Source organism: Sinohyriopsis cumingii, chromosome 15 (genome assembly GCF_028554795.1).
Source record: "Sinohyriopsis cumingii isolate HCF-2022 chromosome 15, ASM2855479v2, whole genome shotgun sequence".
NCBI lineage: Eukaryota > Metazoa > Mollusca > Bivalvia > Unionida > Unionidae > Sinohyriopsis > Sinohyriopsis cumingii.
The window spans coordinates 117,685,287-117,700,665 of record NC_142975.1 but is presented as its reverse complement, the minus strand read 5'-3'; the positions used below and the strand labels follow the sequence as shown (position 1 = coordinate 117,700,665).

The 15,379-nt window shown below is 36.3% G+C and overlaps 1 pseudogene; it reads left to right on the top strand.

Moving 5' to 3' along the window:
- Positions 1 to 5,902: 5,902 nt before the first annotated feature.
- Positions 5,903 to 7,717, top strand: LOC149782562 (uncharacterized; annotated as a pseudogene).
- Positions 7,718 to 15,379: the final 7,662 nt, after the last annotated feature.

Here is a 15,379-nt window from a genome sequence, read left to right as displayed (position 1 = left end):
ACAGGGTGAAGAGGCCAAACATCCTGTGCATTTAGATCCACAATGCTTGTGTTGCTCTCGATTGTTATAACCATGGTCACATTTCTCACAGTAATAACTGTATCCCAGAAATCCAGTGATAGTGGTAATCGTATCGAAATGGTCATCGTGATAATAAACATGAATGTATTTTCCGTCCTTAAAATCTTGGCCTCGAAACAACAGAGGCCCGCGCATTTCTTGAGGGTGCACTTTCAAGGTGTAGCGTGGAGCTAGGGCATCTTGCAATTTTTGCATCTCAGGAATGCCACAGGGTGTGTCTTTGGACAGGCCAGCTTGTTGCAACAGGAGTTCTGCTTCGCTTCGTTGTTTGGCTCGATCGGATCGTTGAATAGTGTTCCAGGTTCTTTTCCATTCTGCCGTGTCGTTCTTGTTGGCATAGGTTCGCCCCACCACGATGGCACGGGCTAAACACATCTGGTCATGAGGGTTGTTAATTCGGACGAGACTTGTTTTGGTGTTGCGAAGGTCGTCCACCAATAACATCTTTTTGCGTCCAGTCCCTTGAGGAGGAGAGACGTGGGTCATGTCCAGTGTGGCTTTACCATCGGTGATGTCAAACTAATCATTAGATTGTTGTACGTGTTGAATCTTGTCCATGACTTTGGAAGCAGTCAATTCTGCAGGGGTGCTAAACTCGATCCAAACAGGGGATTTCAAACCGTTGTGTTGTATGGAAAGTCTCAAGCGATCGTCTTCTTTGGGTTGACATTGTTGCTTGAGTGAAGTGAGCAGAGAATCCCACACCCCAGTGATAAACACTTCTGCTTTCTCTAACGGCACTTCAGCCTTGAAATCTTTAAACTTCACCGTGTATTTGTAAGCCGTGGTTCTAAATTTTCTAGAGGAGCGCTTTTCCGTCTCTCGAATGGAATAGTATTTTTCACGGTTGACTAAGGGTAGTGAACTTGGTTTAGAGGGTTCTGATTCTGGTTCACTCATGTCCTCTTCAAAATCACTGGCATGAATTTGTGCCAAGATTTCAGCCCTGGTTCGAGGCGATAGATCACGTTTCTGCCTCTTACTTTCTTCTTCTTCTTTCTTCTCGAATGAATAGGATCGTTTCATCTTGAGTGAAAAACGTCAGATGACTCAAGTTTAAACACCATTGACTAATTTATAGTCATGGCAGACCAGCGTATATAAAAGGGTGTGTGTCTTGTCCTTTCACTATTCATTTCACTCTCAAGCCGAGCACAACGATGGAAGAGACTAACCAAATCGAACGTTTCGTTAGAGCTTTGCGAGGGGTCATTAGAAAATTCTCTTCAGACCAGCCTACGGACTACTCTCCTTCCTTTCGAGATAAAAGTCAAGATACTTGCTATATCTGTCAGAAGAAAGGGCATTGGTCTTCAGAGTGTCCAGACCGTCAAAAAAGAAAAAAACAGGGGCTAAAAAGGACAAAAGTCAAGATACCTGTTATTATTGTAAAGAAAAAGGACATTGGTCTCCAGATTGCCCAAAAAAGAAACAAGAGGAATCAGAAAAAAAGAGGAATTGTTCAGAAGAAGAGAGGGATTCTTCAGAGGAAGAAAGGGATTCTTCAGAGGAAGAGAGGGATTCTTCAGAGGAAGAAAGGGAAGAAAGAAGACAATTCTATTTACAAGAGGCAAAGAAACAGGAGAAGAAAAGAAGAAGGGAAGAAAGTGACGAGAAAGAAGAGGAAAAGACGGTGAAGAAATTTAAAAAACAGAGAGACTAAACAAGGAGACAGAAGAAGTCAATGAACTTTTAATAAAAGTGTTATGTTGTGAATTGTGAATTGGATTGTAAAAAATGGAGAAAAGAATAAATTAATGATATAAGGTAAGTGTCTTTGAGTTTTGATTTTAAAATAAGAAGCTACACTCACGCACTCATACAAAGACACGTACTATAGGGGTAAAATGGGTGGGGTTTTTTTGAGTTATTGGCAAATTGAAATTGTATTTCTTTTCGAGAAATGTGGGTGGCCCTGAAAAGGGCCTTTTTTCTTTATGGTGTAGGGGTGAGTTTAAGCAATCAATTTTAACTGCCTTAAGCCTTTGCCACGGCCAAGGCCTACTTCTGGACTGCGTAATGTTGATGATGATGATAATGATTGGGTTGAAATCACTAAGGGTGGTACGGTAGGCTTAGTCACAGGGTTGACATGTTTGGCTCGGGAAGGTCGTATTCTCTTCGGTCGTAATAAAGAAGTCTGATACATTTGTTTCAGACTTCTTAACTCCGCTAAAATGTCCAACAGTACCGTGACCGTTTCATTTTCACCCTCTTGTTTCTTTGCTGCTACTTCTTCTTGCTGTTGTTGCTGTTGTTTTTTTCTTACCTCTTCTTCTTGCTGCTGTTGCTGTAGGAGAAAAGCCTGTTCCGCTTCCTTTTGTCGTTGTATAAATTTCTCCAATTCTTCTTTCTGTCTCTGTCTAAAATTCTCCACTTGCGGTAATGAAGAAGGTAACGAAGGTTCCGGAACAAATTCTTGCGAGGAGAGAAAATCCACAAAATCCCAATTCACCTCTTCTGAAAGTAAGTCCGGGTTCCCTTGGGCAGTCTCCCCTGTTGGTGCACCCCAATGGATCGTTTTCTGAGTTTCCGTCATGTTGAATCACTGTCGCATAGATTGACTGCACACAAGCGCTAACGAATCTATATAGACCAACTGACGTCACAGACTGCTCTCTTCGGATTGGATGCGGGGTAACTGAATTTTGTAACGCGTGTTTGGATTGGTGAATGAACTCAATCCGTTTCAATCCTACCTCTGCCTATAAATAAGCGCAGTTCAGTGCATTGATTCACCTGTTCTCGTCGCTTCAAGATGTGGACCGATGTGCAATCTTCTACGCTTGTGTCTTCCATGATGTTCAGGACGGACATGCTCATGTATGTCCGATCCAAGTGGACCGTTGTCCACAGGACAAACACCAGCCTGTGGATACGTAGGATTTACGTGGAGAGGCAAGGATGCCTCAAAAGAGTCCTGATTTACGGGCCAACAGTGAGACGCAGCCTAAGGACAAGAAGAAGACCAATGCGGTGTCCTTTATGTTAATGAATACATTAACATAAACCCAAAGGCCCTTTTCAGGGCCAGCCATATTTCTCGAAAAGAGATAGCCTTTCCATTGCCTACCCCTTTTTTTAAAAAAAAAAAATCCCATGTTCCATTCCCCTTGTCCCTAAACAAGCCCAAACTCTATTCCCCATGTTAAATTCCCCTTGTACGTAAAGTGACCCACAATTTATTCCCATGTTAATTCCCCTTGTACGTAGATTTGCCCATGATTTTTATCCATGTTAAATTTCCATTGTACGTAGATTTGCCCAAGGGTGTCTGTAATGCTAATTCCCATTGTAGGTAGGGTGCCCCCCTTCACTACTTATATCATCTCGTGTTTCGTAACTTTCAGACAAACTAGTCTGTTATAGCGCCTGACAATGGTGACAGTACTAGACAGCATCAACAACAGCAAATAGATTTTCCGCAATGGTTAGTATTAATATTCCAACATATATGGGGCTTAAGTAAACACTTGCAATGGAAAACGACGCGTGTGTGGTGGTATATATGAATTTCAGTGCGAATGTTAATCACGATGAATTATAATCTCAGTTAGGAAATTAAACTTTTCAAAATGCGATAAAATAATATGGTAACCACCATGTGGCGACATCTTTGTTGCTAACAGCATTGTTCTAAGGAACACATTTCTATCTTTTAAATAAATTATTTATTTCAATGATAAATATTAAATAGGTTTTCTGGGCGACAAGTTTTGGGGTGACTTCTCCAACCATTTGGGGCGACTTCTCCAGTCACTCTGAGGCGACTTCTCCAGATATGTTGGGGCGAGTTCTCCCAGGGCCACTTTTCCATGTGGCGAGTTCTCCCATCTACACCTCATCACTATAGTAGTATTAGATATATGGAGAAATCGAACCATGGAGAACTCGCCCCGTGGAAAAGTCGCCCTGGGAGAACTCGCCCCAACGTGTCTGGAGAAGTCGCCCCAGAGTGGTTGGAGATGTCACCCCAATTGATTGAAGAAGTCACCTCAAAACTTGTCACCCAGATAACCTTTTTATAACAAAATTAAATCATCTTTTACGTGATTCATATTTATATTGTTTTATCTACGCGATCACAGAAGAGATATTAACTGGTAATCATAAAAGGCTATATCACAGTAATATTTATAAGGACGAAATTAAGTCTTTATATAATCTAATGAATGACGACAGTATATTGATTAAAAAGGATAAGTCAAACACTATTATTATTATTATGAATCAAGATGATTATGTTAAAGAAGTTGAACGTCAATTAAATGATGAAAAATACTACATAAATATTATCGAAGACCCGTCAATAGAAATTAAATAAAAAAATTCAACATGCATTAATGAGATCACTAAAAATAACTCCGTATATGAGGAATTTGATAATTTCCCTCTTAACATACGTACACCTCAATTCTACGTATTACCCAAAACTCATAAAAATCCTGACCATAATTTACCTCCAAAGTTTCCAGGTTGTAATTCATATACTGAAAACCTATCCAAATTTATTGATAATGTTTTACAACCTTTAATGAAGTCACTTCCTTCACACATTAAAGATACAAATACTTTCATGAAAAAGTTTAAGTATATTCCACAGCTATCTGATAATTTCAATCCTGGTATCATTAGATGTAACATCACTATATACCAACATTCCGCATGCAGATGGTATTGAAGCGTGTAACTATTTTCTTGATAACAATCCTAATAATAGCACACTATATAGTGAATATATTTGTAAAATAATAAAACTTATCTTTGAAAGTAATTATTTTTAATTTATTAACACGAATTACATACGAATAATGGGTGCGTCAATGGGTATCAATATAGCTCCTTCATACTCTTTCCTTTCATGGGTAAATTAGAAATGAATTTTCTTCAAAACGAAAAGTTTAATCCATCTCTTTGGTTCAGATTTTTAGATGACATTTTTATGATCTGGAAGCATTCAACTGAAGAACTGAAAAAAATTATTGACCGCCTATATCATTTTCACCCAACGATTAAATTTACTTAAACTGCATCTAGTACACATGTTTCATTTTTAGATGTAAATGTAATAAAAATATCGATAACACTATCTCTACAAATAGTCATATCAAGGAAACTAATATCCACCAATATGTGGTATATTCTTCATGTCATCCCATGTCATGTAAAAACTGTATAACATAGAGCCAGTCCATGGGGCGAGTTCTCCGCTATTCTAATGATGATATTATGAGTTGCGTTGATCATTTGAAGATGTAGTGATGATAAATACAAATGTTTGTTTTTGCCTTGAGTCAACTATATTCAGTTTGATAATGTGTATTGGCATGATCTGTATGTTTACCGTCATGAGTTTCAGGCATTAATGATAATAATTGTTTTGAGGTCTTGGCGTATTTCTGCACCATATTATTCGTTAGCTACCAAATTTCCGTTGAAAAGTAAAAGAATCAATGATTCCTGTTTTGAGTATCGATCTCTATCTAGATATCTGTACATTTTGTTATTGTATTTTGTTCATACGTTTCCGTATATGTGTAGGTAGATAAGTCACTTCCGTACAAGCAAGTGTGTTGTGGTGCTTCTACTGCAATCATAGTCTTTGCTGTTGATAAAAATACATAAATGCCTTCTAATTCGTAAAAAATTGTTTGACAAATTTTCCCCCATATACGGCGATAAATATGATGATCATGCATAGTAAAATATGAAGTATTTGATTTTATCAACAATGATTCACAACTTTTTGCAAACTTTCCAGCATTACTAACTAATCAAATGAACAACTATGCGCAAGCACGGTATTAGGGAGTAAGAAAAATAACTATTACGCATGCGCTGTATGTCGTGCTCTAAAAAAGTGATGGGTTGAGGAAAGTATTTTCCGAGCTTTTATTTATTTATTCACTTTAATTATCACGTAGAACACACTAATGGCTCATAAAGATGAAGAGAACACTTTTCAAGGGACAAAAACAACCGAAATTACGTCAAAATAGGTCAGAAGGTTGCGATATCCCTTCAATCGCTAGTCCTGATTTTAGTTCGGGTGTTGATGAACAGCAAACTATGACAATGATTGGGGAGAGTGAGTCATTACATGCTTTACCTCAGTCGAATTATGCAGAGGATAATACAACGACCTGTGATATGACTCAGAAAAAGAAGGAGAAACTTGGCATCTTTAGAACCTTGAGGAGAAGGTTTAAAACGAATTTTCTCAAGAAGACGGATGAGTCTGACTCGAATCATATTGAAGAATATTGCCAAAACTCTACCACAGCTGTCACAGTAAAGGGAGAGACTAAAAGACATAAACAGTCAGCAAGGTGCAAAGTTAATCTGTGTACAAAACCATCCAATTCAAACTCTTCTCATAGTTCTGAGAGCCTTGATCTTAACATACCAATTCAACGATGTCAAAAGGTAGATGAATTTCAGTCTAACAAAGATGGAAAGGATTTGGATTTGCTAAGGGAAAAGGCAAGTTGTAAAAGCAAAGATATCTCAAAGTTCCAGGGAGATTCATGTTGTGAGTGTGGAGTTGAAACAAATGTTATTGATCACTCCAGTAGGAGGTGTCAAAAGATCTGCAATTTAAACCAAAGTTGTGTGCAAATACATAGTGAAAACCACATTTTGGGAAAGTATGACAGAAGTACTGACAAACCTAATTCACACCTGCAAACTCCTAATGATACTGGACAGAAATTTGGTATTCAGGCAGATTCAAATGGGTTGTCTTTAATGGAACCACAAAAAGTTTGGAGTCTAACACAAGAACTGTTTCGTTTATCCAAATTTGGATGGTATTGGGGTCCTATTACACGTCGCGAGGCAGAGAGAAAACTGGCTGGCCAACCAGATGGTGCTTTTCTTGTTCGGGACAGTTCTGATGAGCGATACCTATTGAGCCTAAGCTTCAGATCATATGGCCGAACTTTGCATACTAGAATTGAACATTGTAATGGCAAATTTATCTTTGATGCCCAGCCAGACACAGAGGGATATCCTTCAATTGTTGATCTTATTGAGAACTCCATGAATGATCCACAGACTGGAATTTGTAGCTATTCTCGTAGAGGATCCCCGAGTCCACCAATTTATCCAGTGAGACTTACTAAGCCAGTGTCACGTTTCACTCAAGTTCGGTCATTACAGTATCTGTGTAGGTTTGTTATCCGACAATACACCCGTTATGATCACATTCAAGAACTTCCTTTACCTACTAGCATAAAGGGGTGGATTGGAGAAAATCAATATTCATCTTAGTACAGATTTAATGTTATTCACAACTGCATTAATTATATTTTGCAGTATGTAAAACTAATTCGCTTAGTGTGATTTTTATTTTGCTGTGAAATTTTGTAAACTTATTTACATAGAATTTCATGTTTGCAGATTATCATTAGCATTTCCTTTAATTGTTTATTTACCATCATACCTCCTTCCTCATGACATTTGGATTTTAATTTCTAACCATATTGTCTCTAATATAAGTGGCTTGAACAAAAGCTTTTGTTTCATCTGTATCATTTTATGCTGCCATTAATGCATTTGGGGTATTCTGCACCATTGTCAGTCTTTGAATTTTTAAGAGATGAAATACATTTTGTAAAATTTTTGAACACAAAAATCTTTGTTATTTTCTTTAACCCCCTGTTATTTAAGAACATATTTCCAAATTTAATTTCTTTTAATTATTTTATTTAGTTTTATTAATATTATTTAGTAAGCTGTGTTTCCCATGGAACTTGAAACAGAAGGGTCATTGACTCGGAATAAAGTGTCAAATCTTAAACCCAGTAGTCATGGGAACAGCATGGGCACAGAAAACATTTTTATAACACTTTACATTTATTGTCAAACAGAAATCATTTAAGTCTTGTTTAATGCACAACAACACAGTTGGGGGCCTCGAGTGGCCGAGTGGTCTAAAGCGCTCTCCGTTACGGATCACTGCCATCTCACCTCTGTCTGAGTGGGTTCGAGTTCAGGATTCGGCCAATGTGGGTATGTGAGAAAGCTTGCCAGTAGCTTCCCGTGGGTTGGTGGTTCTTCCCGGGGTTTTCCTGGGTTCTTCCTCCACCATTAATACTGGCTGCCATGCATAGCCTATCGTGTGCTGAAAAATGGTGTTAAACCCCACAACAACAACAACAACAACACAGTTGCAATATACAGAGAATAAGCTAATAAAGTGTTAATACTTGTTTTGCTTACTATAGATTAATCTTTAGATCACTATTGATAAGGCAATGCACAAGGATCACTCATTTTCTTCTCAGAATTTTTGTGTGCAATTTTAGGGGGCGTTTTCTTTCCATTACCATGTTCACTTTGACAGTCCGAATTAGCATCATGCTGACATTTTCTTTAGAAAAAAGGCAGACTGTTCCTCTGAGCCCAGGTATATATATGTAATACTTTTTGAATTTGAATATCTAATTTGATAAGGCACAACACTGCACAATCAACAATGAAATAATGTACATAGAGCAATAGTAACATAAAAATGGTGAATAGGAAATAGTTTTTTACCAGAAGCATGAGCAATAAACAGAATCAAGATAACACTGCTAAATCGTAAGGATAGAATAACATCATCAAAACAAACATACAGGGTACATAGTGTTACAGTGATACTAGAAATGATCAAATAGGACACAATTCATTTATATCAGAAGCACAACTAGTTAAAGGAATCATCTTTAAAAACAAGTATAATAGTATCCAAATCAATGTGTCGTACTTACCACAATCAATTCTCTTTGATTATCTTTCACCATTTTTAATTTCTAGTCATCACATTGATTTCTATTCTAATTCTGTAAGGAGTTGTTACATTCAGTTATTTCGATTAGTGTCACTCAAACAATCCAGTTTTCTTCTAGAAGTCAAAGATCTTATAATTTTATGGTCCATTACTCTGTTTTGGGAAAAATGTGGTCGGTCCAGTTATATAATTACAACAGTTTAATTGTGCATCATGACATTTGTTATTTAAATCTCTGGCTAAACTCCACCTTATCCCCTAATGTCTGCATTATACTGTCAACTATGCTTTGCCTTCTCATTAGTTGGGGTGAAAAGATTAATCACTAGGTTGATGTATCAATATTTTTATTGATACTCATCTATACATGATGTGAAGAATCAATGCAAAATGGTGTTTACCCATTACAGATTACTTTAATCTTCAGCACTCATGAATAATTATTAGTCGTTGACCTTTTTATTTTTTAAATTGTGAATGCATGTGAGACTGCTGTAGCATCCATACACTTTTATGTCAGTAAAATTTTTATTTACAATGCCCACTTGTACAAATTAGCAAACACAAGTTGACTAACATGATTTGAAATCTGCCAGCCCCCATGCCAATTCCATGCACATTATTATATCCTGTCAATATGCTCGGCCACTGATAACATTTATTGGTGTAAGGAAGACGTGGCAGATTCGCTGTCCGTGTCTCACAGTTTTGCTGTTGCTTCACATCTTGTCAGTTTATATTGAATATGAGGGCTACACTTCTGGTGTGTCATGTAGTAAAATATGTTACTTCAGTCATAAATGGGGACTTAATTGGAGGCCTAGTCTGTAATGTCTTCGATATATGTAATCAGGAACTAATCAGGAACTCATTGTGCTGAGGGGATAACAGAAAATTAACAGAATCAGCAAAGGAGTATATTTGAACAGCACAAATTATAGTTAATATTGTTTGTAAAAGTGGTTTCGATGTTTTTGTTAATTTCCTTTTTCACTCACAGAAATGAACTCCACGGCATTTGTTTTGCATCTATGGAAGGTACAGTATGAAGGATTTTGTTGCTTGTCATCTTTGTTCCCATACTCTGAGGTTTTATTGTTTCACCCGTACTCATTAGCACATAAACTTCATTCATACTGAAGGTCTTGTGGACAGGGTCTGACAATTTTCCATCTGACTTGCTTGTTCAGGACCAGTAGGACATTACACTGCAGAGGTCTCAATAAGCCAAGTGGTGTTATTGATACAACTAAATACTGTAAATCCATATAGTGGATATTTGGTTTTAGCTAGGGTTACTGTATTTGAGCTTTAAAAGAGATGACATTCGGAAAGTGGGTGTGTCTGTATCAGTATATACCAACTCAAATTGTAGTAATGTGTTAATTCTATCATGATCATATATTAACAGTGAATATACAACGTACGTATATAATATACTATGACTTGTATGTCATCCTTTTTTTCCCAGTCCTTCTTGAGTCCTAAACGTATCCAAATTTGTTTGATAAATAACAAGCAGAGTAAAATCCTGGACATTATTAGATATTTAAAAAAAAACGTCCTTAATAATTTTAAGGACTGAAAAGGAGACCTGTCAGGAATAAAATTAGACATATGGCAACCATAGTTTTAGCTGGGCCAACAAAATTAAAATATTAGAATGACAAAGCTAAAGCCTTGACTGGTACAGATTTTGGTAATGTGTTAAAATAGGCTTGTGCAACTTCCTTCAGGGTGTGCGTGAGATAAAGTCACCCTATGACGTAAATAAGACTACAAAACCAAGTTGCAGGCCAGATCTGACCCACTTGTTTTAAGATGCACATGTTTGTGTTACAAGTCCAGTGCCACTATTGAACAATGAACTTTTGCATGCATGCTTTTGTGACTCTTAAGATGTTTTAAGAAATAATAAGCCCATTTTATATAATATATAGTTATAAGTACAAAATGTAATGCCCTGACAGACTAGTACTTATAATATATAACAAATCTGCTGCCATAAAAAGATTGGTCATGGACATTGAGAAGTAACTCTTGGGCTGTATAAACCATGAAAAACTTCCATACATGATTAACAACTAAACAATGGCAAGTTTGGTCAATTTTTAAAGAATATAAAAGTTGTTGTAAGATTAATTAGTGTGCATGTATTATAATAAGAATTTTCAATATTATTGAACCGTAAAGCTGAATGCATTAAGCATTAAAATTTATCACATTTAAGCCAGAAAAGTCTGTGAAGGGTCACTTCGACCTTTCTTCCCCCCCCATGTCAGTGTTAGACCAGCATCTACGACTCACTGAGATTTGACGGGGTCATTGCAATTCTGTCCTGGGAAAGTAAAACGTTTGAGCTACCAACCGTTACCGCTTGATAGGAACCCATTCAAATGGTTAACTTCAAAGGGAAGTTGATTGCAACGTATATCAGAGATTCTAGACCATCCAGAATCTGATGAAAGAAATGATTTTCTTGGGATTAATTTAGGAACCTTTGTGTACGATTGGTCAAGAGTAAATTAAGGCGTACACTTTAGAAATAGTGTGAATTTAAGGTGATGACCATGGTTGAAATTCTTTTGTCCAAAAATTCCTGAGAGAGAAGTTTGTCCCCGAGGAAGCCTAAAAAGAATAATGCTTTCCTCGTTAAACAAGAAAGGGGACAAGGTGGCTGAAATGTAAGAAGAAGACAGGTTTTAGTGCTAGGATGCACAATTTCTGAAAGAGAACAGCACTAAGGTATGCATTTTTAATATTTAATGTAATTTTTGTCATTGTTTTATGCAAATATGTTTGATATGACTAGGATCCATATTAAATTAATATTATGTATCGTTTATTCAATTTCATGGAAATCTGTTGATGCTAGAGTTGTTATACAATTTATCTCTTTAATTTTACAGTTACTGATTCATTGATAGAACTGACAGTTTGCATGTCATCCAAAATTTTATTATGCATAGGATTTATATGAAATAATTTCCTTTGTTAGGACGATACAAATTATCGTGAGTTAACAGTAATTGCATAGTTATATCTGATTTTGTAATGTTGAAGTAATCTTGTAAGTTAGGGATTGCTGTGAGCTAGAGTTTTGTGAATTTTATGCATTAGTAATCAAGCATCTGGTAGCCTAGGTAAAGATACGGTAATGTTAGATACACCACTCACATGTTAATTTACGGTAAATGATACTAACAGTTGCCTCACTAGGCACTCAGCATTAAGAGGTTACCGTAGTGTTAGGACAGGTTGGCCTGGTGACAGGATAATGTGGCTGGGTGGGAAATCATGTTAGAAGTCTGCAGCATGATGCTTCAGTGCTAGACATTACTATAAACTGCCACACTGCAGACATTGTAGCAATATGACTGAAAAATTGTTAAAGCTACGTAAAAAATCCAAATCACACACACACAAAATAAGATACTATATAATATGAAATCTCAGTAATAGCATCTCATCATTGTTGAATAATGCTCCTTATTGACAACATGTCCTCTCCTCACCCACATTCCCTTCCAAGTGATCTTTGTGACTGGTTTTCTCCATACTGCTTCTTTACATAAAAATCTGCTGTAAAATTGTAGGGGGTAAAATTGTGTTATAATACAAGGGGTATCTGAGGGCTGAAAGAAAGTTATCTCCAATGAGAGAGTAAGTGAATGTCAGAAATGTGTGTAAATTAAACATTCTTGGGACTTTGTCATGCCCCTTCCCTACAAATATTTCATATATTGGTCAATTTAACTGGATCTGGGTATGAAAATTCTGATTGAAAGGTAATCGTCAAAAACTGGTCTTTCAAGTCTGGTTTTCCTGTACTGACGGTAGTATTGGGTCTCAGCAATGCCATCATTATTCATACAATCAGTGGGAAACTTATGTGTCACTCTTAAAAGTACTCTCTCATTACTCCAACACATGATATAAACATATGTAAGGCTTCATATCTGGAACTGAGATGTATCAGTTCCATTTGCAGTTAAGAAACATCCTTTGTACATTCTAGACTGGATTATTGTAATTCTTTTTATTTGGTTTATTTCAATATCTACATCATAAGCTTCAAAAAGTTTTAAAAACAGTTGCTTGGATCATCCTTAGAGTACCAGAAAGCAAGAACTCTGTTCCTCTGCTCTGTACCCTCCAGTGGCTACCTGTTCACTCCAAAATCAATCACAAAATCTATTCTCTCTACTATATTTCACTGACTGCCTGCAGTTCAAAATGCCTAGTTGACCTCACCCATGTGTACACTCTTTCTAGATACTTAGGCTCATCTTTTGACAATTGTATTTTTATTATTATCACTACTAAATGATGTCCTATAGATAAAGCTACCTGGAATGATTTTGAAATTAGACACAAAGACACTCTGATCTCATTTAATAGTTCTCTATAAACTCACTTATTTCAGTTGCAAGCACCGATTTAAGACTTCACAAAGTTTCCTAACCTTAATTATTTTCAGCATAGATTTGTTTGTAACTTCACAGTGTTTGTTTTTGTAATCTTTTATATATACATGTCCTTATGTGTTGACTAATATTGTAAAGTCAGAGCTTCTAAAGATTAAGCACTGTACTAAGTCATAATTATTATTATTATTACTACTACTACTACTTTGTGCAGCTATTGGGACTAAAATCATAAGAAAAACCTTGAGAAAAAAAAACTTAGTCATCTATACCTTTCGGTTGTTTTTGTTTTGTTTTAGAAAATCTTACCAATCATCATGGAATCTTTCAAGCAGATTTTCATTGTCAACTGAATAAATTATCTGATTATTGTTAATTTTTTCATACTTGCACATGTATGTATTCATTAAAGAAATCCTTAGTTGGGGACTGAAGTTTGGTTTGGTGCTTTATGGCAAAGCAACACGAAAAGGTTGTTTAGTGCCGAGGCAATTGGAGTAAAGTGCCTTGCCCATGGACACAGCACAGTAGCTGACTCAGGCTGTTCTGATGGTTGGATTCAAACCAGTACTCTTTTGGTCATGAGTCCAGTCTGCTAGCCCAGTGAGCACTAAACTGATAGTGTCTTGGCTTCATGATTTGATTTCCTAGCAACAACAGTATCAAGAGTAGTTTGTTAGGGTTTAGATAGTCATACTTTACAGTGCTGTTTGCAGGTGAGACTTGATCAGCTGGGAATGACAATTACCTGATCCAACTAGCATGTACAATTAGAAAACATTGTTTGGGAAGCGACTCTCTAGTAGCCCAATTTTTACATAATTGGAGAACAAAAATTTGAATTTTTAGATCATTTTCCAAAAACATTCTTGCTGTAGTATACCAAAATTGCAATTGTTCCGCAAACTTTGTCTTCACTAGAGCTTTATGTTTATATCTCAAAGTTGTCTGCACATTGAAAACACTTTAATCTGGTTCTGTATGACAACCAACATTTGCCATTTTAAATTTGTCGTACTGAGACAAAATTAACACACACAGCTTAACATATACTGACTGAAATCATGTTTTCTGGTCTTTCTATTGATGCTTGTTTTATTTTGACAAGAGTACATATTTAAAATCTGATGTTTTTTTCTTTCTTTAATTCTTTCTTTCTTTAGTTTTATAAGAAATTTGGTAAGACTTGGCCTTGGACTATGCATTGAAAATTTGTGGATGGTTTTCAGATTTTCTATACATAATTGAATTGTACATTAAACTTGGAACTTTTTTATTTAGTCCTTACAGGCACCAGCTGGCTGTTTTTACCCAAACTGCTTGCAGTTTCAGATTGTTACAATTTGCAAGTCATTTGCGATTGGATGTTTGGTTTGCATGCATTATCTACAGATTCATGCATAGCCTTTTAATGAAACAATGTGAGACTTTCTTAAATTTTTTGTCTAGAATCGTTTTTTGAAGCAGATCATGGTCCGGAAGAATTCAAGTTTTTTATATGCCCCACCATGGTACAGTGTAGTAGTCTGGGTATATAGTTTTCAGTCTGCCCATCCATCAAATTTTGGTTAAGTTCAAGTTTAGGGCAGTCTTTGGTCTTTGTGGGATATCTGTGTTCCATGAACACATTACTAATTTTAACCAAATCTGCAGCTGATTTTAAGATGAATCCCATTTTAATTTTCCAAAAGTCCAAAGTCCAATGTCTACCTGGTATTCAACAGTAGACCTAATTTAATATATATAGCAGAGTTACAGACCACACATTGGATACCAGTACCCTAGAAGCAAGGACTTTACTACTGAGCTGGGGAAAGGAGATAGTGAGACCAGATGGAACTTGACTTTTTTCTCTTTGTGAAATGTATACTCATGAAACTCAATGCAAGGGTGATTATATGCATCTAATACACTTTTTAGTGGAGGAATGAGATTTTAATACCAAGAATAACTGAAGGAGACATCTGGGAAGTTATTTATTTGCTATTTATTTTCTAAATGCAGATGAAATATACAAAGAAAGGATCAAACGTTCCATGCATGGAAAAAAATATTTGTTTTGGTTAGTGCATTTCAAAGAATAGTTTCCTTAAAA